General features: G+C 41.5%; 1 protein-coding gene and 1 long non-coding RNA gene across 3 annotated transcripts in view; one reads left to right on the top strand and one right to left on the bottom strand.

Annotated features, from left to right (window-relative positions):
* Nucleotides 1-21,660, bottom strand: part of LOC135505812 (alpha-(1,6)-fucosyltransferase-like) — a 159,305-nt gene extending 137,645 nt beyond the window's left edge. The window contains exon 1 of the mRNA XM_064924966.1: nucleotides 21,362-21,660. The gene's annotated coding sequence lies outside the window, so the exon portion shown is untranslated. The remainder of the gene's footprint in view (nucleotides 1-21,361) is intronic.
* On the top strand, nucleotides 292-11,061 carry LOC135505545 (uncharacterized). 2 transcript variants are annotated; one of them, XR_010450284.1, is made up of 4 exons: nucleotides 292-446; nucleotides 1,056-1,121; nucleotides 9,603-9,652; nucleotides 9,874-11,061. It is a non-coding gene; the product is annotated as an uncharacterized LOC135505545 (long non-coding RNA). The 2 variants fall into 2 exon arrangements; XR_010450283.1 differs by having other exon boundaries at nucleotides 1,053-1,121.
* Nucleotides 21,661-21,930: the final 270 nt, after the last annotated feature.

The following is a 21,930-nucleotide window of genomic DNA, read 5'->3' as shown; positions in this document are numbered from 1 at the left end:
GAGAAGGAAGTGGGTTCCAGGCATAATAGGCCTCATGTTATTACCAAATGATATAGATAGATCAGCAATGTATAACTGATAATAGCAGGGGCACAACTTTCACTGGGGACGGGGGGACATGACACCCCTACATTCTAAAATAGCATTTTTGTCCCCGACCAGTTTTATCAATGCACTGTGGTACACAGCACCGGGGTGCTTTAGGACCATGCGAACGCTTCAGAGAAGTAGTCTGTTTTCCGGTTACAGCCAGCAGAATTTAGGACCACATGCAACACCACAGAGCATGTGGACAGGCTGTGTGAAGGCAAAGCTTCTGAAAGGATGGTGTATAGGACCAGCACTGGAGAGATGATCAGAGGCAGCTGCTGTCTGTGTTGCACTTTTTCTCCGAGCAAGCAGAGCAGAAATGGGCTACTCTTTAGTTGACTGATCTAGCTGGCAAGGTAACTGCTGTTTGACTGTCAAAACATATTTATTCCCAGTGCTGAGCTAGTAGTGTAACTGACATGTTATGTTAGCTAATGTTTCATCCCTTCTCGACTGAAGTGAATGAACTAGCTACTAGAAGTTAGTTTGCTAGCTAGTAGCTACCACAGCCAGTTCAGCTCCAGCTTGCATCTAGCAATCTGTCAGATAGCAATATCAAACAGCTGTTATGTGTATGGACATGTTTTATAGCCTTTGTTTTGTCCCATTTCAACAGAAGTACATTTGATGATGTACCATTGTACCATTAGCTAGAGATAGCCAAACATTGTCTAACATTAGCTTGCTAGCTAGATTACTTTTTATCTATAATTTTTGCCTGAACCACACTCGACCTGAATCAAACTAAGAAACCAGCTGCCAAACGATTGAAGACCAATATTCTGAATTTTTTTCAGGGCAATGTGAGTTTTTATTAGTCAGTATAGCAATGTAACGTTATTGATCTGACAGTTTTCCTAGCTAATGCCCTACTTTTCACACTGACATGGTATGAACAGCTCTACAGGCTTCACTGTCGTGGTGCACAGTCAGTACACAACACTATGCTCATCATGTCTTAGCAGGATCAGATGGTGACAGGTGTCCCAGCAGGATCATACAGCCAGGGAAGACCAGTCTACGGAGCTCAGGTGAATTTTGCAATATATTATAACAATCAGTGAATTGGTACAATGTTCAATCTTGAGTTGGTGGGTAGGCTACAGTCTGGGATCTGGGAATAACAGTCATTTCAATAATTGAACCATTGATTCTATCCATGGATAATATCATGTATACATCTACACCAAGGTAATTATTTGTCATGCCTCATCTGCACAGGACAGATGGTGACTGGGGTCTCATCGGGGTCAGGCAGCCAGGGTAGACCAGTCTGTAACAGCGCAGAGGTGAACTACTGCCGATGCAACACTTTATTCTCTCTGTGCAGCAAACACTGGACAAGCAAGAAGCTTCAAATCACGGACAATATTTTAAGGCAGTATGACGAACCTCTGAAGTTGATTTCCAAACTGTATCAAGGGTTGATAGAGGCTTTTCCCGATGAGACAAAACATGAAAAATAAAAATGTGAGGAAGACCTGGGAGACACTATTGATGATGATGAAGGGAAACATATATGTTAGCATGTCGAGTCATGTTCATATAATAAACATAAATTCAAGCAGTTTAAGACCATCCATTGAATGTGCTATATGCCAGTGAAGCTGAATATCATGCACTCAGAAATTGTATCCTTCTGCTGGAGTTGTGAAACACAAAAGGGGACATATTTGCATTTGTTATGGTCTTGTGAAGGCCGGCTGAATTCTGGCAAAGACTTCTTTTATCTCAGCATGTCTGCAGAGTCTCCCTTCTCCCTGTTTTTGTTTGCTTGGAAATACTACAGACTGTTCTCAGAAGAAACCGTTTAACCAAGCATTTACAGTGGCTAAGAAATGGAGTGCTATTAATTGGAAGGTTGTTTATCCTCCCACAATGGATGGAATCAATGTCCAGTTATGTATCACTAGATATGATTTATTACAAGATTATGGGTATACTGTACAACTTTCATAAGGTCTGGATGCCTTGCAGGGAATACTGTACGACAAAAGGAGTCTGTATTGAAAACATGCCCACGTCAGAGGAGATAGCTATTTAGGAGACCCCTAGCTGCTGGGCTGCTCAGTCCTGGCCCTGGGGGTCTACCGTACTGTTGGTTGTCACTCTGGCCTTGGCGTAACACACCTGAAACCAATAATTAATATTTCACTAAGATCCTAAGGCTGGGTTGGGGTGCTGCAGGGCCTTCGACCCCTAGGTGAAGGATGTGGTGACCCCGCTATGTGGTGTGCAAGTAAAAAGAGCTCTGCAGTAATATTAGGCCTATGAAATTCACTGAACAAAAATGTAATTCATTCTTATCATTCACTTAAACATATTTAATAATGAAATCTTACCTGGCTTGATGACTGTGGGCATTTTTGCTTACTTTTTGTTGTTCTAAATAGAGATGGCTAGAAGGGCCATAGGACTAATTAGATTGTGTATAAATGATCTTTAGATGCCCCAGAAAATGGGAGGACCCCAAGACCCCACCAAGTTATGTTCCCCCCACTTCTAAAACCAAAGTTGCGCCCCTGGATGATGGTGTTATCAAACCTAACCAGTTGGCCTGTAAATCGAAAAGCCATTGTTTAACCTGGCTGCGGAGAACCAATGAGTGCAATTGTCGTTTTTCCCTTGAAATGTCTGAATATCCAAGCCCAATAATAGACCTAGCTTAGGTCTATCTCAAGGCAGGCTGCCATTTGCGGATACCGCCAGCGTGCCAGCGATAACGGACTGATAGGAACTATAATGACGGTATCTGTCAACACAATATATAACTGTTTACTTATTCATGGATGGATTACGGCTACTTACTCAACCAATTCGCTTCCATTTGCAAGGCTTCACTGTACTAGATAAGCGTTAATGATGCATTAGCTGTCCAGAAGCGTCGAGTTACACTGTCCTCTCCTCAGAGGACCGTTTCATCATCTTAACAGCCTAGTGTTGCTACAAAGTTTATTGCTAGAAATAGTCAAGCTAACAAAGGATTCAGGTAGGCATATGCTGCACAAATGTTATGGGCAGCATCCCTCTTAATTCAGGCTGGTCTCCTAGACTGGACATAGTAAATAAATATCCGGGACACTCAAATGTGTATGATATGTTACGTTTAGTATAGTAACATTGCACAGTTAAAGGGCAATTCTGCCACCTCATATCCAGCATCAAACCAGTATCTATATACATGAAGACAGCATTGTGGTTAAAAAGACAAGAAGAAAGTGTTTCTCTGTGACATCACAGAGTAGCATTAAAAGTTTAAAAAAATGATTTTCAAAACCTGAAAGGAGTTTCTAGCCCAAAGGGTGGGTATGTTCTTGTTCCCCATGTCACCGTGAATCTCATAGTGTTTGAAAATCACTTCATTTTTATGTTTTACCTTTTGATGATGTCATCGGGTAGAACGTGTTTTTTTTACCTTGGCAGTTTTCACATATGTTGACACTGATATTGTGCTGGAGATAATGCAAAAGGAGTTAAAAAGTGGCGTAGTTGCCCTTTAAGGCAAAAACTAAAGGAGGGTGGTTAGTTGGTTGGGTGGGCGTATAATGCGAAAGTCTACTAACCAAAAGGTTGAGTGTTCGAATCTCATCAAGGACAACTTTAGCTACTTAGCAACTTTGCAACTACAGTATATATACAAAAGTATGTGGACAGCAATTCAAATTAGTGCATTCAGCTATTTCTGCCACGACCGTCTCTGGCAGGTGTGGAAAATAGAGCACACAGCCATGCAATTTCCATAGAAAAACATTGGCAGAAGAATGGCCTTACTGAAAAGCTCAGTGACTTTCAACGTGGCACCGTCATAGGATGCCACCTTTCCAACATGTCAGTTTGTCAAATTTCTGCCCTGCTAGAGCTGCCCCGGTCAACGGTAAGTGCTGTTATTGTGAAGTGGAAATGTCTAGGATCAACAACGGCTCAGCTGCAAAGTGGTAGACCACACAAGCTCACAGAACGGGACCGCCGAATGCTGAAGCGCGTAGCATGTAAATACCGTCTGTCCTCGGTTGCAACACTCACTACCTCGTTCCAAAGTGTCTCTGGAAGAATCGTCAGCACAATAACTGTTTGTTGGGAACTTCATGAAATGGTTTTCCATGGCCGAGCAGCCGCACACAATAATCACCTTGCGAAATGTCACGGGTCGGCTGGAGTGGTGTAAATCTCACTGCCAAAAGGACCCTGGAGCAGTGGAAACGTGTTCTCTGGAGTGATGAATCACGCTTCACCATCTGGCCGAATCTGGGTTTGGGTTTGGTGGATGCCAGGAGAACACTACCTGCCCCAATGCATAGTGCCAATTGTAAAGTTTGGTGGAGGAGGAATAATGGTCTGGGGCAGTTTTTCATGGTCCGGGCTAGGCCCCTTAGTTCCATTGAAGGGTAATTTTAACGCTACAGTATACAATGACATTCAAGACTATTCTGTGTTTCCAACATTGTGGAAACTGTTTGGGGAAGGCCTTTTCCTTTTTCAGCATGACAATGCCCCCGTCCACAAAGTGAGATCCATACAGAAATGGTTTGTCGATATCAATGTGGAAGAACTTGACTGGCCTGCACAGAGCGCTGATCTCAACCCCGTCAAACACCTTTGGGATGAACGTCGACTGTGAGCCAGTGTCCGACCTCACTAATGCTCTTGTGGCTGAATGGAAGCAAGTCCCCACAGCAATGTTCCAACATCTAGTGGAAAGCCTTCACAGAAAAGTGGAGACTGTTTTTGCATCAAAGGGGGCACCAACTCCATATTAATGCCCATGATTTTGGAATGAGATGTTCGACGACAGGTACTGTCCATATATTTTGTTCATGTAGTGTACTTACAACTTTTTAGCTACTTTTCAATTACTTGGCATGTTAGCTAACCCTAACCACTAACCATTTAAACTAACTCCTAACATTAACCCAAACATCCTACACTGTAAAAAATTATTCTGGGGTGATTTGAAATTGATTAAAACATTTTTTTTTACATACGCTCAAAATTTGTACTATTTTCTACATTGTAGAATAATAACGAAAACATCAAAACTATGAAATAACACATATGGACTCATGTAGTAACCAAAAAAGTGTATTATATATTTGAGATTCTTCAAATTGCCACCCTTTGCCTTGATGACAGCTTTGCACACTCTTGGCACTCTCTCAGCTTCATGAGGTACCCACCTGGAATGCATTTCAATGAACAGGTGTGCCTTCTTAAAAGATCATTTGTGGAATTTATTTCCTTATTAATGCTTTTGAGCCAATCAGTTGTGTTGTGACAAGGAAGATAGCCCTATTTGGTAAAATACCAAGTCCATAATATGGCAGGAAAAGCTCATATTAATAAGCAAAGAGAAATGTTAAAATCCATCATTACTTTAAGAAATGAAGGTCAGTCAATACGGAACATTTCAAGAACTTTGAAAGTTTCTTCAAGTGCAGTTGGAAAAACCATCAAGCGCTATGATGAAACTGGCTCTCATGAGGACCGCCACAAGAGTTACCTCTGCTACAGAGGATAAGTTCATTAGAGTGACCAGCCTCAGAAATTTCTTCACAGAGTTCATGTAACAGAAACATCTCAACATCAACTGTTTAAAGGGGACTGTGTGAATCAGGCCTTCATGATCGAATTGCTGCAAAGAAACCACTACTAAAGGACACCAATAACAAGAGACTTGCTTGGGCCAAGAAACACGAGCAATGGACATTAGACAGGTTGTCACGACTTCTACCGAAGTCGATGCCCCTCCTTGTTCGGGCTGTGCTCGACGGTCGACGTCGCAGGTCTTCTAGCCATCATTGATCCATTTTTCATTTTCCATTGGTTTTGTCTTGTCTTCCTACAGACCTGGTTTCAATCCCATGCATTACCTGTTATGTATTTAACTCTCTGTTTCCCCTCATGTCTCTGTCAGAGATTGTCTGTTGTTCAGATTTTGTGTTATTTGTATTGTTACGCGACCGGTCCTCGTACCCACTTTGTTTTATATTATTCATAGTTTGAGTGATATTTTGTTTTAAGTAATAATATAACTCCATTACACTAAGTTTGATTCTCCTGCGCCTGACTTCCCTGCCACCTACACATGACTGACACAGGTGGAAATTTTACCTTTTGCCTGGAGTCCAAATTTGAGGTTTTTGTGTGTCTTTGTGAAACGCGGTGTGGGTGAACGGGTGATATACGCATTTGTATTTCCCACCGTAACAAATGGAAGAGGAGGTGTTATGGTGATGACACTGTCTGTGATTTATTTAGAATTCAAGACGCTTAACCAGCATGGCTACCACACCATTCGGCAGCGATAGGCCATCCCATCTGGTTTGGGCTTAGTGGGACTGTCATTTCTTAGCTGCAGGCTGTGTAGGGCTATTTTACCAAGAAGAAGAGTGATGGAGTGCTGCATCAGATAATCTGGCCTCCACAATCCCCTGACCTCAACCAAATTGAGATATTTTGGGATAAGTCGGACCGTAGAGTGAAGGAAAAGCGGCCAACAAGTGCTCAGCATATGTGGGAACTCCTTCAAGACTATTGGAAAAGCATTCCAGGTGAAGCTGGTTGAGACAATATCAAGAGTGTGCAAAGCAACGGGTGGTTATTTGAAGAATCTGTATGACACTTTTTTGATTACTACTTTATTCCATATGTGTTATTTCATAGTTTTGATGTCTTCACTTTTATTCTACAATGTAGAAAACAGTGAAAATTAAGAAAAACCCTTGAATGAGTAGGTGTTCTAAAACTTTTGACCGTTAGTGTATACTTAATACAAATGAATGAAAGTTGTTTCAATTATTTTATTTTATTTCACAATTTAAAAATGTCAAAAATCTAACTTAATATGTTGCTCAAAATATTTCATGAGGATAACCAAAAATAGAGAACATTTTGTGATTGAAGTCTTTGGTTTTAATTACCTTGCACTTCCTGAAATGCATTTCGCACCCACCACTACTCCAACAAGCTGAAGCCTGTTTTTTTCCGCCTGCCATACCGCAACACCGTCATTGTTGGATTTGACATCAAGTAAGGTAAGAGCTGTTTTTACCATGATAAAGTATTGGATATCAGTTGATGACTCAAATGTTTTTGGCTTGTATGCGGAATAAAATTTGCTAGCCTGTCCTGTAACATTAAATCCAATGCTAGCTAACAAGTAATGTTATCCCTGAATGTGGCTAGCTTCCATACATAGCTAAAAGCTAGCTAGCTAACCTCGTTGCTTTTGTCATTTTAAAATCAAAGCGGATCGAGCTGGCCAACTGCCTCTAGAATTTAGAAATGGCTAAGATTAGCTATGTAGCTTGTTTTAACTCTGATTTGTAAGTTAGCTAGATAGATTTCGGGGACTTCTAACCAAAAACATGCCTGACTGTTCTCATAATCGTGTATTGTGTAATGCAAAAATAAATGACGGTTCTGAGTACTGCTGTAGCTCTGTGTACATAACTAGCTAACGTTAGCTAGCAAGCTAGTAGTAACATGTGGAATTCCCTAATTAGCTAGCGAGTTAGCTACTAGGAAATCCCACGTGTTGCTAGCTAGCTATGTACACGGAGCTACAGCAGTAGGACACACACATTACTAACTAGCTAATGACCACAACATTATTTTAATAGCATGTCAATATGTTTTCAGCAATTACATTGACTCCTTGCTAGTAGTGATGAGCAAATCATTGGAATTTCGGGTAGGTTACAGTTATGACATTGAAATATTAACAGTCTATCCTGGGTGTTCAAACTTCTAGTTCAAAGGGGCACATGCACAAAGTGAGAATCACAGGTGATTTACGCTGCTGCTGTGTGCAGAGTAAAGTGAAAAGGGAGCGACGTGCCAATGTGAGGAAATGTCACGTTTGTTGTATGGATGAGACCAAGGCGCAGCGTGATTTGAATACATCTTTTATTTATTAACGAAGGACACTTAAACATACAAAACAACAAAACAAACGTGAAGCTATATGATAAGTGCAGACACAGACAACTAACACATACAATAACCCACGAATTACGCAAAGAATATGGCTGCCTAAATATGGTTCCCAATCAGAGACAACGATAAACAGCTGCCTCTGAGAACCAATCTAGGCAACCATAGACATACAAAACACCTAGATAGTAACAACCCCATAAACATACAAAACCCCTAGACCCCCCCCCCATAACTCTGAGGTGGCGGTTCTGGCTCAGGACATACACCCCACTGCATTTCTGACTCATCACACTTAATGTCTCTGGAGTGGGAACCCTCACCGCCGACCACGGACTAGAGGACGCCACTGGACTGATGGTCGAGTCGGGAGTGAGTGGCGCCTCTGGATTGGAGGGAGACTCTGGCGGATCCGGACCGGAGGGAACCGTCATGGGAGGCGAGTGCGGGGTGCAGGCACAGGACGTACTGGGCTGTTGAGGCGTACTGGAGGTCTGGAGTGTAGAGCTGACACAACCCGTCCTGGCTGGATGTTTATACTTACCCTGCAAATGCAGGGCGCTGGCACAGGATGCACAGGGCTGTGCAGACTCACAGTACGCAGAGCCGGCGCAGGATATCCTGGTCCATGGAGGTACACTGGAGACCAGGAGCGCTGAGCCGGCACCCTCCTTCCTGGCTGGATGCCCAATCTAGCCCGGCCAATGTGAGGAGCTGGAATAGAGCGCACCGGGCTAGAAATGCGCACTGGAGACACCATGCGTTCCACTGCATAACATGGTGCCTGACCAGTAACACGCTCCACACAGTAAGCACGAGGAGTTGGCTTGGGTCTCCTATCTGACTCAGCCAATCTCCTCGTGTGCCACCAACCAAAAAAAATCTTGGGACTGCCTCTCAGGCTTCCGTGCTAGCCGTGTACCCTTACATCGTCGCCGTTCCTCCATTCTCCTGAATCCCTCCTCGCACTGTTCCATAGAATCCCAGGCGGGCACTGGCACTCTCTCTGGATTGATCGAACACCTCTCTATCTCCTCCCAGCTGGTTACCCACTCATTCTTCTCCCGGGTCCATTCTTCCACAAAGCACTGTTCCTCCCATTCACACTGCTTGGTACTTGTTTGGTGGGTTATTCTGTCACATTTGTTGTATAGATGAGACCAAGGTGCAGCGTGATTTGAATACATCTTCTATTTATTAACGAAGAACACTTAAACAAACTTACAAAACAACCGTGAAGCTATATATGATAAGTGCAGACACAGGCAACTAACACATATACACCAACCCACGAATTACCCAAAGAATATGGCTGCCTAAATATGGTTCCCAATCAGAGACAACGATAAACAGCTGCCTCTGATTGGTTCTCAATCTAGGCAACCATAGACTTACAAAACACCTAGATAGTAACAACCCCATAAACATACAAAACCCCTAGACAGTGCAAAAACACATACATCACCCACGTCACACCCTGACCTAACCAAAATAATAAACAAAACAAAGAATACTAAGGTCAGGGAGTGACAAATGTTCATATTTCAATAGCATGACATTTGATATTCATCTCTTAACAGGTGCACATGGAAACCGAATCCCATAAGTCTCTGACAGTTTAACCTAAACGGTATGTATCACACTATATGCTTGATAAAAGTGAGGACGACATACATTAGGGCTACATTTTAGCTATGTGGTTTAGGTGTGTTGTTACTGGTGTAGGCTAATTGCCAAACATCTCATCAGTGAGAATACTGCATCTCAGAATACTGCTAATATGTTTTTTTGCTTAGGCGTCTGCTCATGAAATGGCAGTGTAAGGTCTGCAAATCTGTGTCTCCCATAAAGGGGGATCTCCTGAAGTATTATAGTCTCCAACGTGGAACATTTGGTCGTCGGCATTCCCTACCACGTCTACATCACAGTTGCCCTGGCTCTTCACACACATCTATCTAGATGCCATGGAAATGAGGAAACTCTGGGGCCAGGAGTAGTCCCTTCTCTTACGTGTCAAGTTTGCAGCACCCATTATCCTACAGAGAAGGTGTGAATTCAACATGTCAGTCGTCATCTGAAGAATCATGAAACTGTAGTATGTGTGTGTTTGATGGATGTGTGATTTCAGAACAAATATATACGGGAACATTGCACACACAAGTTAATATTGTGACCATCCGGCAGATGCATAATACACAATTGTCCCAAAAAATTGGCATATACTATGTCTCAGTGAAATGCATAGATGACTTAGTGGAAGAGCTGCCGTTTTATATTGTGTTTTTTTGTTTTTGTCATGGTGCACAAGACACCTGTCTGATTCATGCCTGTCTGTGTGGAATAATCCATTGCGGAGACCACGAGGATGGCACAGTTCATCACTCCAAAAACATGTAAAGTGAAATTATATATGGTTATATTATGTAAAATAATGTTGCAACACTAAAAACATTTAATATTATTTTACAACAAATGCACTTTCTCCCGCGCTGGATATGGTCACTGTCCGTGGTTCTGAAGCATTATCTTCAGTGCACCGTAGAATTAGCGCTTTCCCTGTGTTGCTATGTGCATAATAGCAAAATTAACCATCCTATTGGGATTGATAACAATGCGGAGGCAGCAGCAGCAGAGTTGAGGAAGCCCTTGCTTAGCCTAATTGTCTAAGAAAGTAGGTCTATAATCAATAGCCTAACTGTTAAATGTGCATGGGTTTATAAATCATCCATATATATCTACATAAATAAGACAGATCTGGCTTCTGTTGCCTGGTTGAGTGTTTTTTAATAGCCTACTTATTCCATGAGAACCAAGGCTTATGCAATGGCAAAATGTTGGTGAAAGCAATTTCACAGATATGGCTGTTTTTAATCTTTACTGTGCTTTAATAAAGGCTTTACAATTGTTTTCTGTTAGAACAGACTGGTATTACTTTTAATTTACAGTGGCAAGAAAAAGTATGTGAACCTTTAGGAATTCTGGATTTCTGCATAAATTGGTCATCGAATTTGATCTGATCACGTCAATAGACAAACATAGTGTGCTTAAACTAATAACACACAAATTATTGTATTTTTCTTGTCTATATTGAATACATAATTTAAACATTCACAGAGTAGGTTGGGGAAAGTATTTGAATCCCAAGGCTAATGATTTCTCCAAAAGCTAATAGGAGTCAGGGGTCAGCTAACCTTGAGTCCAATCAATGAGACAAGATTGGAGATGTTGTTTAGAGCTGCCTTGCCCTATACAATCCATCACAAAATTTGAGTTTGCTATTCACAAGAAGCATTGCCTGATGTGAACCATGCCTCGAACAAAAGAGATCTCAGAAGACCTAATATTAAGAAATGTTGACTTGCATAAAGCAGGAAATGGTTACAAAAGTATCTCAAAAAGCCTTGATGTTCATCAGTCCATGGTAAGACAAATTGTCTATAAATGGAGAAAGTTCAGCACTGTTGCTACTCTCCTTAGGAGTGTCCGTCCTGCAAAGATGACTGCAAGAGCACAGCGCAGAATGCTCAATGAGGTTATGAAGAATCCTAGAGCGTCAGCTAAAGACTTACGGAAATCTCTGGAACATGCTAACATCTCTGTTGACGAGGCTAGAATACGTAAAACACTAAACAAGAATGGTGTTCATGGGAGGAAACCACGGAGGAAGCCACTGCTGTCCAAAAAAACATTGCTGCACGTCTGAAGTTTGCAAAAGTGCACCTGGATGTTCCACAGCGCTACTGGCAAAATATTCAGTGGACAGATGAAACTACAGTTGAGTTGTTTGGAAGGAACACCATGTGTAGAGAAAAAAAAGGCACAACACACCAAGATCAACCTCATCCCAACTGTAAAGTATGGTGGAGGGAGCATCACGGTTTGGGGCTGCTTCGCTGCCTCAGGTCCTGGACAGCTTGCTATCATCGATGGAAAAATTATCAAGACATTTTGCAGGAGAATGTTAGGCTGTCTGACTGCCAATTGAAGCTCAACAGAAGTTGGGTGATGCAACCGGACAGCGACCCAAAACAACAGAGGTAAATTGACAACAGAATGGCTTCAACAGAAGAAAATACACCTTCTGGAGTGGCCCAGTCAGAGTCCTGACCTCAACCCAATTTGAGATGCTGTGGCATGACCTCAAGAGAGCAGATCACACCAGACATACTGTGTATATATATATATATATATATATATATATATATATATATATATTGTTGAACTGAAACAGTTTTATAAAGAGGAATGGTCCAAAATTTCTCCTGACCATTGTTCAGGTCTAATCCGCAACTACAGAAAATGTTGGTTGAGGTTAATTCTGCCAAAGGAGGGTCAACCCAGTTATTAAATCCTAGGTTTCTAATACTTTTTCCAACCTGCACTGTGAATGTTTACACGGTGTGCTCAATAAAGACATGAAAACGTATAATTGTTTGTGTGTTATTAGTTTAAGCAGACTGTTTGTCTATTGTTGTGACACATTCTATGAGCAATTTCTGAAGGAATCCAGGGTAATTCCAAAGGGTTCACATACTTTTTCTTGCCACTGTATGTAGTGTTGTTTACACTTTTCCAAACAGCCAGAAAAATAATATTGTAATTTAACAGCACCTGTTTGTCACAGATAATACAGCCGCTCTCGCTCCTACACCCTCATTTTTATTATTACTATTATTATTATTATGATCATCATTGTAATAACTCATGTCACTGTCTTTAGTCGGCTTAGTATAGCAGCCTTGTATAACCAACATCGAGCTGTAGGCCTAAGAGTGCATCCTGTTTAGTCTTAATACCATAACTTACTTAGGCCTATCTGTCAATATATAGGCTACTGTATCAATCACTCAATTATTCATTAGTTCATGCCATCACCCAGCATACGAGTCATTCATGCTTTGAAATGTAATCAAGCATTTTAGTTTTAAAATGAAACAAATGGAGTTTTGAATAATTCGCCTAAACAAAAAACAAAATGCATTTCGTGAATGCAACTTTTTTAAATCTGCTGTAGTACAAGCTTTATATATTTATATTTTCTCTCTTTAGAACAGACTCTCTGGTACACTTTTCTTGTTTACACTGTTCCAAATGGTCAGTAAAAATAATAATATTGTAATCGAACAGCAGCAGTTTGGCACACATATTACTCAGGCAACGCTTGCTCCTATACCCTCCTTTTTCTTCATCGCCAGTATTTCCCACAACTAAGTAAAATGTCTTCCACAGATCTGACTTCCCCTTTCCCTACTGAGGAACCAGTAAACATTTGTTTGAGTTTCTTTTTCACGTCGTCCGCATCCATTTTGCTGTCAGGCGTCACTGTGTTTGGAGTTTGTTATAACTCATTTATTCATGTGATTATGATAGGCTATAGGTCAGGCCCTATTGGTCACATGCATGCGATGCAAACATGTTTCACATAAATAGAGCAAGGGTTGAGGGAATAGGGAATGATTTTCCTAAACAAATTAGGGATTTCAGTAACATAACTTTTCAGTCAGAAACAAGTAAGAAACTAAATGGCTGTAATTATGTGGCAGCTTCAGCAAGGACAGCACAATAAACACTTTCTGTGCTGTGGTGCCTATTCACTGCAGTAGGGTGGAGAGCAAGACAACATGCGCCAGTCACACAGGGACTCACTGTCATTTTTTTTAACAGTGTAAACATTGGATACTTCTTGAGACATTTGTGTCTTAATTATTTAACCAAACAGTGTGCTTAAAGCATCAGACAAGCTCAGTGCATATGTAGTTGATTGTATTCAAACACATAGTGTGCCTGTCTATACTGTATATGGAAAAATATGTTTAAAACACAAGAACAGCATGACTCTCGGCCTACCAAGATTTTTTTTGGTCGGGGACAGCCCTACTGGCAATACAGATTTGCATCCATTGGTCACAGATACCTTAAAAAAAGGTAGGGTGTGAATCAGAAAACCAGTCAGTATCTGGTGTGACCACCATTTGCCACATGCAGCGTGACATCTCCTTGGCATAGAGTTGATTATGCTGTTGATTGTGGCCTGTGAAATGTTGTGCCACTCCTCTTCAATGTCTGTGCAAAGTTTTGGGATATTGGTGGGAACTGGAACATGCTGCCATACACGTCAATCCAGAGCATCCCAAACATGCTCAATGGGTGACATGTTTGGTGAGTATGCAGGCCATGGAGGAACTGGGACATTTTCAGCTTGCAGGAATTGTGTACAGATCCTTGCGGTATGGGGCCATGCATTACTGTGCTGAAACATGAGGTGATGGTGGAAGATGAATAGAACGACAATGGGCCTCAGTATCTCGTCTCTGTGCATTAACCTTCCGGCTGTGTTTCGGTCGAATTGGATCGATTTACAAGTTCTCTTTGAACAATGTAGTTCATTCAATCTGATTATCATAAGGTTCCATGACTTTGTCAACACACGGCATCTGAACACACAATATACATTTGGATGATATTCATAACATTTTGGGTGTATTATTTAACTTTTGTATGCCTGTGGTGTTCCCAGTCAAATATGACGGGGCGGCAGGGTAGCCTAGTGGTTAGAGTGTTGGACTAATAACCGAAAGGTTGCAAGCTCAAATCCCTGAGCTGACAAGGTACAAATCTGTCGTTTTGCCCCTGAACATGCAGTTAACCCACTGTTCCTAGGCCATCATTGAAAGTAAGAATTTGTTCTTAACTGACTTGCCTATTTAAATAAAGGTAAAAAAAAAAAAATGACTGGTCATTAGAAATTAATGGGTGAGACAAGAATTAGTGTATAAAATTGAGTTCAGGCACATGCCCATTCATCAGATGGACACACTTCCTCTCCCAGACCCCCACATACATGTTTTTTTGAGCACACACACACACCTCCCCTTCTTGGCGTCCATGGCAACCCCTATGGGAACCTCTCCCCAATAGAATCTTCCCCCACGGGAACAACACCTGTTGGCATTCTCACAAACAATCGCAACATTGTTTCAATAATATCTCAATGTTCTCACAGCTCTGGATATAAATCTTTTTTGAGGCTTTGCTCAAAATTAATTCTGTGGCAGCATAATGATCACACGATATGCTGTATGTGAGGCTCTTGATCATATCTTTGATCATGAGAGTCCTTGTTAAACTTTGACACGAAGTAGTCAGTAATAAATAGCACAATATGTTTCATCTGAGTATTTGTTATAGTCAAAATAATTCATACATTAAGCTTTTTCTAAACTCAAAAACTAGTTGTATGAGCTCAGGTCAATGAGGCCTACAGGCCATAAAGAGCAAATAGAAGTTCAAAACTTGTAATGTTCACAAGAACATAAGTTGATAAAAAGATCTAACACAACATTAGGTGATAATATATGTATTATTATGGATTTATAAATAGCTATAATGGGGGGGGGGGTCATTTTGGACCGGGAACACAGACTTAATGAAACAAACACAACAGGAGGGTTAAAATTGGCATCGATAAAATGCAATTGTGTTCGTTGTCCGTAGCTTATGCCTGCACATACCACAACCCCACCGCCAACGTGGGGCTCTCTGTTCACAACGCTGACATCAGCAAACGGCTCATCCACACGATGCCATACACGCTGTCTGCCATCTGCCCGGTACAGTTCAAACCAGGATGAATCAATGAAGAGCACACTTCTCCAGTGTGCCAGTAGCCATCGAAGTGAGCATTTGCCCATTGAAGTTGGTTACGACGTCGAACTGCAATCAGGTCAAGACCCTGGTGAGAACGACGAGCACGCAGATGACCTTCCCTGAGATGGTTTCTGACAGTTACTGCAGAAAGTCTTTGGTTGTGCAAACCCACAGTTTCGTCAGCTGTTTGGGTGACTGGTCTAAGACGATCCATCAGGTGAAGAAGCTGGATGTAGAAGTCCTGGGCTGGATTGGTTACACGTGGTCTGCGGTTGTGAAGCCGGAAGAATGTACTTCCAAATGATCTAAAACAATGTTTATGGTAGAGAAATTAACACTCAATTCTCTGGCAACAGCTCTGGTGGATATTCCTATAGTGAGAATGGCATTGTGTTGTGTGACAACTGCACATTTAAGATTGGCCTTTTATTGTTCCCAGCACAAGGTGCACCTGTGTAATGAGCATGCTGTTTAATCAGCTTCTTGATATTACACACCTGTCAGGTAGACGGACCATCTTGGCAAAGGAGAAATGCTCAATAACAGGGATGTAAACAAATTTGTGCCATTTTTTTGAGAAATAAGCTTTTTGTGCATATGGAAAGTCTCTGGGATCTTTTATTTCAGCTCATTAAACATTGGACGGACACTTTACATTTTGCTTTTATGTTTTTGTTCAGTGTAGTACTACAAGGTTTGAGTTATGTTATCATGGTAAATATTTCAAGCAAAATGACTTTCATGCTGGACAAGAATAAAGAATCTCTCTAGTCCTCTTTGTTGATGATTTTGAGGTGTTTAACCCACTTGGAACTTCAAGATGAAAAAAAAACAAATAACAGGAGTGTATTAGGTATTGGCAAATGTACCATCCAATTGCAATCTGCACTAACATAAATAAACAGCGCATTCGGAAAGTATACAGACCCCTTGACTTTTTCCACACTTTGTTACATTACAGCCTTATTCTAAAATTGATTAAAAAAAAATTCCCCCTCATCAATCTACACACAATACCCCATAACAACAAAGCAAAAAAAAAATGTAAGACATTTTTGCAAATGTATTAAAAACAAAAACTGAAACACACATTTACATACGTATTCAAGACCTTTTACTCAGGACTTTGTTGAAGCATCTTTGGCTGCGATTACAGCCTCGAGTCTTCTTGGGTATGATGCTACAGTACAAGCATGGCACAGCTGTATTTGGGTAGTTTCTCCCATTCTTCTCTGCAGATCCTCTCAAGCTCTGTCAGGTTGGATCGGGAGCGTTGCTGCACAGTTGTTTAAGGTCTCTCCAGAGATGTTAGATTCCGGGCTCTTACTTACCGATTTTATTGTCCCCATGAGGAAATTTTGTTGCAGTGTCATGTACAGGTTTGAAGTGGTGTTTAAATACAAAACAAAATGAACAATACAACTTTCATAACAGTTACTTACCAATAAAAAAAGACTAGCCTGCTGGCTTTACTGAATCGATAGGAACATTAGCCCCAGCTATTTAGGAGGGATATCACACCTGGCACAAATGATTGTCCAGTTGTGTTTTTCCTGCTGAGGGGTGCCCTATACCTGCACCCTGAGGGGAGTGGTTCAAAGTCCAGGTACAGGGGGTGGCTTGGGTCTAAAATGATTTTGTGAGCCTTGCGGAGGGCCCTGACCTTAAAGATCTCATCCAGGCTGTCTGTTTGACTCCAAGTACCTTGCTTGCTGTGGTGATAATCCTTCTCAGCATTTTTCTCTGGCTGACAGTGGCATTGCCAAACCAACAAGCAATACAAAAAGTTAAAATACTCTCAATGAAAAATGTGTAAAACAGAGTCAGTATAGTACAGTCTACATTAAAGGATTCCAGCTTTTTTAGAAAGTACAGTCTCTGTTGGCTCTTTTTGTAGATCAGGTCTGGCTGGGCCACTTGTCCCAAAGCCACTCCAAATTGTCTTGGCTGTCTGCTTAGGGTCGTTATCCAATTGGAAGGTGAACCTTCATCCCAGTCTGAATTGCAAAGAAAAAGCCATATATTAGGTCTGGCTGGGCTACTCAAGGACATTCAAAGACTTGTCCCAAAGCCACTCCAAATTGTCTTGGCTGTCTGCTTAGGGTCGTTGTCCAATTGGAAGGTGAACCTTCATCCCAGTCTGAATTGCAAAGAAAAAGCCATATCTCAGACTGGTCAATAAAAATAAAAGATTAAGATGGGCAAAAGAACACAGACACTGGACAGAGGAACTCTGCCTAGAAAGCCAGCAATCCGGAGTCACCTCTTTCTTCGCTGTTGACGTTGAGACTGGTGTTTTGCAGGTACTATTTAATCAAGCTGCCAGTTGAGGACTTGTGAGGCGTCTGTTTCTCAAACTAGACACTCTAATGTACTTGTCCTCTTGCTCAGTTTTGCACTGGGGCCTCCCACTCCTCTTTCTATTCTGATTAGAGACAGTTTGCGCTGTTCTGTGAAGGGAGTAGTACACAGCTTTGTATAAGATCTTCAGTTTCTTGGCAAATTCTCACATGGAATAACCTTCATTTCTCAGAACAAGAATAGACTCACGAGTTTCAGAAGAAATGTATTTGTTTCTGGCCATTTTGAGCCTGTAATCAAACCCACAAATGCTGATGCTCCAGATACTCAACTAGTCTAAGGAAGTCCAGTTTTATTGCTTCTTTAATAAGGACAACAGTTTTCAGCTGTGATAACATTACTGCAAAAGGGTTTTCTCATGATCAATTAGCCTTTTAAAATTATAAACTTTGATTACCTAACACAATGTGCCATTGGAACACAGGAGTGATGGTTGCTGATAATGGGCCTCCGTACACCTATGTAGATATTCAATTAAAAATCAGCTGTTTCCAGCTACAATAGTCATTTCCATCATTAACAATGTCCACACTGTATTTCTGATCAATTTGATGTTATTTTAAATGGACAAAAAAAATTGCTTTTCTTTCAAAAACAACGACATTTCTAAGCCACCACAAACTTTTGAATGGTAGTGTATGTATATGATTTTTGTGAACATTCTGCTCTTGAACATTCTGGTCTTGATTCATAACTTAAGAAAATGCAACCGTGTATTCTGGTAACACTCGCCAGTTCTGAATCACACATCATGCAAGTTCAATTCTAACATTTGATCGCCAACACTGAGAGCTGTGTAGCCTGACCGATGACAGCAAGAACATGACAAAGACAACATAGTCATGTTGATTTAGTGATTTGAAAGGATGCTGAAGGGACCTCACACTACAACCTTTTGAAAGTCTGTGCAATCACGAAGGGTAGCGCATGCTTCTGGAAGTACAAGTACTGATCCACCTGGGTAAAGTTGCAAAGGCCTGTTCCGCGCTTGTAGGGCTTATGTATGCACTCAACCTCTGCTACCCCAAAGAACTCAGGTACACCTTCAAGGCGTTCCAGAAGCTTTTCTTGGAGCTGGATAGTTCTAAGCTCTCTCCAAAAGTGCTAGCCTTGAAGAATAAGCTACTGGCTTAAGGTCTATAGAGTTCAGCCTTTATTTGACCAACCGGGCATAGGCAATTGAATGATTTTTTTATCATTACAGAGTCGGAGGCCAAGTCTAAAGTAATGCTTTTCAGTATTTTGTAGCTTTTATATGAGGTTCACAGAGCTTATTTTTCCACATCCAGTATGCAGAAAAGTGAATGGCAGTAGGCACATATACTGTATTGTCTCATTCAGGGACGGAATACCACATTTGGGGTTCCCCGGGCAGCTAACTTCCTGTATATCAACACATTTTGCCATGGTGCAGAGAGCAAAATGTGCAGTTTTTTAAATGCTATTCTACACATTTTGTCATTAGGTTAAAATAAACTGTTGCTGTTTTAAAGCTAATTTCCTGCACTTCTACACTTTATGGGGCAAATACTGTCAAATGTGCTGTTTTAAAGCTCATCTCATGCTTTTATTCACATTTTGTCATGAAGCTGAGATAATTGTGTAGTTTAAAACAAATATCCTGCTGTTCTACCCATTTTGCCATGAGGCTGAGAGAAAATGTTATTTTAAAGCACCTTTCCTGCAATTCTACAAATGTTTCTGTAATATGCTTTCTGGAACCCGACCTCTCTAGGCCCGGGACACGTGCCCTGTGTGCCAGTTTGGGAATCCATCCCTGTCTTTTTTGCATATTTACTATTTGTATTTGTACATATCTAAACAGAAAAAAATGTGTCAAGTATCTTAACTAATACATGTTTATTTGTTTGACAAGGTTTCCTGGTGTCCTGGTACTTTTCTTAAATATCAGGTGTTGAATCTACTTTAAGAAATTCAGGCATCGAATTTACACACAGTATTATTGAGTAAATATAATGTCCTATGTTTTCAGTAAAATAATTGAATAAGTTATTTGAATTTACACTACTAAAGTAAATCCAAGATATTACATATTACATATTAGTTGTTGATGTAAGACAAATATTATGAGTAAACCCAATACATTTTTACAGCAAAAAAAACTGTTGGGGTTGCTAAATATTTGTGGACAACAATGGCAAAAACTGTATAGCAATTATTATTAGATATTTATTGTTTTAATCTAAACAAAAGGGCAAATGGGCATGTGCTCTTATCACAGGTAGAGCCCTATCTGTATGTGTGCCTGGAATGAACCCAAACTCAAGTTGGGAAACAACAGAAATACGACATCTAAACCATGAGCACTTACAGCAAGAATGTGGGTGATAAAGCTGGGTGGGAATGAATTGAGTCAGAATCCCGCGCGCGATTTAGCCTTTCTAGGTCTGTGTTCCGGTATCTCAATGAGAACAAAATATTAATTATGGACGGTTCGTCATGCTCGTGTCGCATCACATGCAGACATATCCAAGCTTAGCATGGTCGAAGTATCACCCATTACCGCGGCTCAGCAGGCTAGCCTAACCACTGTCATCACTCAATAACCCGAAGAACCCATACCCTGTCTGTCTAGCTGTGCGTGCTGCGTGCACATGGAAGATGTGCAGCCAATGTCCTTTCGGATGTTATTTATTCTGACTGCGCTGCAGCATCAGCAACACTCTTCCGACAACAGGCTTTGTCCATTCAGCATAACATGGTCAGATAAGACCATGTCATGTGTCAATTTGATTTCCCTCACGTTTTCATGGGTGAGGTCAGAGCCCGATGTGAGAGAGCACTTCACTTTCTAGTTATGGCACTAAACCAGTGTTTTCATCCATGTGCAGCTCATAACAATAACATCACAACAGTGCCAATATAAGCAGTGAATGTGCAACACATCAGCAGCAGGTCTCGGGAATATTACAATTCTCACATAGGTCTGAAATGTCTCGCAATGTATTGCGTGCATGTCAGATACACCCTGTCCTGTTCATCAAATCAATGCATTTGTTCCATGATACATTGTAGCCTAAAGTGGCAATATGCTTTGGAGATTTTTTGAACAGAGATAGTTTGGAAACAGCTCTGTCCATTGGCTATTCGGAGCAGGACACAAAACAGCACACCGGGTCAGAGCGGTGATATTACAGGGACAAGTCATTCCAAACGTGACCGCTATTATTTCACCACCATCACAACAGCAGCAGCGACGCAGTCAACATGCCAGGCAAGGATGGACTGGAAACATATGGACCGAGCTCGGAGCTCACCTCACTGCGTGTTCGCTATGCACAGAGACAACGAGCAGAGAAAAATCACGTACCTTCACTTGACACACCAGGCTTCCGGGAGATCCGAGAGGGGAGGCCTGACGAAGTTGAAGTCTGACGCAGCGGCGATGTTTTGGTCCAAAATTCGGTTGGAAAAAGCTGCGGCGGAAACAGGAACTGGGGACGGCTGTTATCGGAATAGTCACTGCTGCCTGTGGCTCCGGTTGAGGAGACTCGAATTGACTCTAAACTGCAGTGCGCATGCCAGTGTCAGATTGCTGTACTGCAGCCGCGTTGAAAGACGGCCCTGTGGCACTGATTATTGGGTTTACGTCTCCTCCGCGGCTCCTCACCCCGCAGTTTGACAATCTGCTACCTAGTGCCACCGCATCGGTGTCAGAGAGAAAGAGGGGTCTGGCAGTCACATAGCATACATACTGTAAGCACTCTGATTCTGCTACTGCGATTCCAATGGGAAGAGCGAGGAAGAGGCAACTTAACTTTTGGTCACTGCGCACCAAAAGCATTGGCTCTTCCGCGGCATGGCAGGCCGTAATGTCAATTTAACCACCTTGCATTTCATGACTTTGTACAACTCATCGTTTTAAGAGCCACATATTTA

Source organism: Oncorhynchus masou, chromosome 19, assembly GCF_036934945.1.
Source record: "Oncorhynchus masou masou isolate Uvic2021 chromosome 19, UVic_Omas_1.1, whole genome shotgun sequence".
In the NCBI taxonomy this organism is placed as follows: domain Eukaryota; kingdom Metazoa; phylum Chordata; class Actinopteri; order Salmoniformes; family Salmonidae; genus Oncorhynchus; species Oncorhynchus masou.
This window is presented reverse-complemented; position numbering and strand designations above follow the sequence as displayed.